Source organism: Eptatretus burgeri, chromosome 13, assembly GCF_056783735.1.
Source record: "Eptatretus burgeri isolate ZD-2024b chromosome 13, Ebu_testis_v1, whole genome shotgun sequence".
Lineage (NCBI taxonomy): Eukaryota > Metazoa > Chordata > Myxini > Myxiniformes > Myxinidae > Eptatretus > Eptatretus burgeri.
In genome coordinates, this window is record NC_140973.1 from 43,563,221 (window position 1) to 43,566,104 (window position 2,884).

Consider the following 2,884-nt stretch of genomic DNA (forward strand, 5'->3'; position numbering starts at 1 on the left):
CGGAAACTGTTCAGCCTGGCGGAGGTATATGTGCTCTGCTGAGTGCCGTTCTACAGGGTGGCCATAAAGTCTGGAAACATGGGTGGATATCTATCTATATATTACTAAAACTTTCATGTTGTATGTATGTATGTTCCCGAAATAAAACCAAAACGGTAGACGATGGCGCAAAAATTTTCAGCCCACCTTACTCACCATTCTCATGCGGTGTGCAGTATCAAGTTTCGTTAAAATGGGGCAACGAAGAAAATTATTAAAAAATCAATTCCCGATTCAGTCAAGTCCTCTTTGGGAGAATTTGATCGATGCAAACAACCTCAGCGGTGTAGTTCGCTGGAGCTTTTTTTTTCTTGAAATGATTTTTTTCATCAACCTCCGTCACAACTGGAACCCAACTGGTTCACAGGTCGTCTAGTATCTTATAAATGGTTTATTGACATTACATTACAATCCATGATAAGTTTAATGACATTACATGACATGTTCAATGTGTTGTCCCTCATGAGAAATGCAGTTCAATGCGCTGTGCAAAATTGCAATGAACGCAGTGCTTTAATGCAGCATTTCCATCAATCCCAGCACATGCATCCGGGATGCGTTGCCTCAGATGATTCGTGTCTGATTTTCACTGAATAAACCTGCATCTTCAGCATACCCCAGAATAAGTAATCAAGGGGGTTCAGATCAGGTGAGTGTGCAGCCCACTCCACAGGGCTACGTCGACCAATCCAGTTATGGAAATTATCATACTACCATTCCCTCACCACTCTGACACAATATGATCTATGTTTCCAGACTTTATGGCCACCCTGCACTTTGTTCTGCTTTGCCAAGCGTCACACTGTGAGTGATTTTTCATTATTTGTTTGTCTTTGTGAACAGGATATCTCAAAAAGTTGTGGACAGTTTGGGTATTTGACAAGGATGAAATTAAATTTTGGTGAAGATCCAGATCCAGATCTGGATCCGAGAGTTTTTGAAGTGATTCTTCACCATTGAGAGGCAAGGTCAAAAACGACATATAGCAGGATATCTCAAAAAGTTATCGACCGATTCGGACGAAACTTGGTGGACAGGTTGGGCGTGTTGCAAGGACAAATTTATTCGATTTTGGTGACCATCCAGATCCGATTTTTTTTTTAAGCGATTCTTCACCATTGAGTGATGTGATGGGGCTAAAAAGATAGATATTGTATTTCAAAAAGTTATGGACGGATTCGGACGAAACTTGCTGGATGATTTGATTGTGTGACAATAACAAGGCAATTAAATTTGAGTTCAGCTGCGAATCCAGATGCGGCCTCGCAGTGGGATACAAACCATAAACGAATCAGCCTGGTTGGAGGTATGCGCTCCACCGAGTAGCCGTCCCAGCTTGTGATGCAACACCGGCCTTTGGAGTTCCAACTGACAGTTTTATAGTCATTAGAAACACCCGCTTCCTTTGGAAGCATTGGCAAGTCAGGGTGTGGGTGTTGCGGAAGGAGGTAGTTGTCCCAGCTTGTGCCCTGACCCTGGGTCAGGCCCATGCCCTGACCCTGGGTACTACCAACAGAACAGGTGTGAAAAATTTGGTGGAAATCAGGCTAGCCATGTTTTTTCCTACGATTTTCAGATGTCCACACATACAGACAATTGCCTTATTTAATACAGTAGGTTGTCGGGATTCGAACATGCACAATATCACACCTCAAAGGTTGGAAGGTTCATGCACTACCTCGGCACCTTCCTGTTGGAGCAACTCCAGCCACATGCACGGACGATAAAAGTTCAGAGTTTATCCGAAATATAAGTTGATACGCGATATAAGGACTATGCGCATCATGTACATACGTACACCAAATGTGAAGAACACGTGTGCGGCGAGGTAAACGCGAAGCGCGTGCCGCCAGTGTGCTACCTGCACGCGGCGCGTGCGTGCGTGCATGACCAATTCACGTACCTGGTTGAAATGCGTGCTGCGCTACTTCTCGCTTTCAGGCTCTTCTTAGCCTCAACAAAGTTCCTCCTTTGGAGCACCACACCCACGTGCTCGGAAACACGGGCTTGCCCTTCATTCTCCTTTCGATTCTTCTTTTTGCTCTGACGCGCAAATAACAACGCAGTGACTCAAATTAAACAGACTTTGCTAAGTCAGATTCTTGTTCATGCAGGAAATTTATTGAAACTAGAAGGACACTCGGTAGAGCGCATACCTCCACCACGTAATGCCTGATCCACGACAACATATCGGGCACAATCGATACATTTTTAAAGATATCGTGCCATGTATCGTTTTTGGCTCGATCTCTCAATGGTGAAGAATCACTTTTAAAATTCTCAAATCCAGATCCAGATTTTCACCAGAATTGAATCAATTCTTCCTCGTCACACACCCAACGTGTCCACCAAGTTTCGGCCGAACCCGTCCGCAGCTTTTTTGAGATATCGTGTTTTGTATTGTTTTTGGCCCTTTATCTCTCAATGGTGAATAATTACTGAAAAAATTCCAGTAGTCAGATCCAGACCTGGATCTTCACCAAAATCGAATCAGTTTGTCCTTGTCATACACCGAACCCGTCCACAAAATTTCACCCAGATCCAGACAACTTTTTGAGATATCCTGTACACAGACAAACAAACAAACAGACAGAAAGGGGTGAAAACATAACCTCCTTCACCTTCGGTGGTGGAGGTAACGAATAACTTTTCTTCATTTTTTAAAACACATCGTTTTGTCGAAAAAAACGGTGTTTTTTTTCTACACGTAGTCGAGGTTCGTGGAAGAACCAGTACACTGAACGCGATCGGGACGGAATAGACAAAAATATGGGCAATACCCCTGGGCGCTCACCTGGTAGCGGCTGGATAAGATAACCAGGGAACCACTGGTCGACCTGGATGA

The 2,884-nt window shown here is 43.9% G+C and overlaps 1 protein-coding gene across 3 annotated transcripts in view; it reads right to left on the reverse strand.

Moving 5' to 3' along the window:
* PKHD1L1 (PKHD1 like 1) overlaps positions 1–2,074 on the reverse strand; it is a 314,599-nt gene extending 312,525 nt beyond the window's left edge. For all 3 annotated transcript variants that reach the window (XR_015050730.1, XM_085852211.1, XM_085852212.1), the window contains exon 1: positions 1,943–2,074. The gene's annotated coding sequence lies outside the window, so the exon portion shown is untranslated. The remainder of the gene's footprint in view (positions 1–1,942) is intronic.
* Positions 2,075–2,884: the final 810 nt, after the last annotated feature.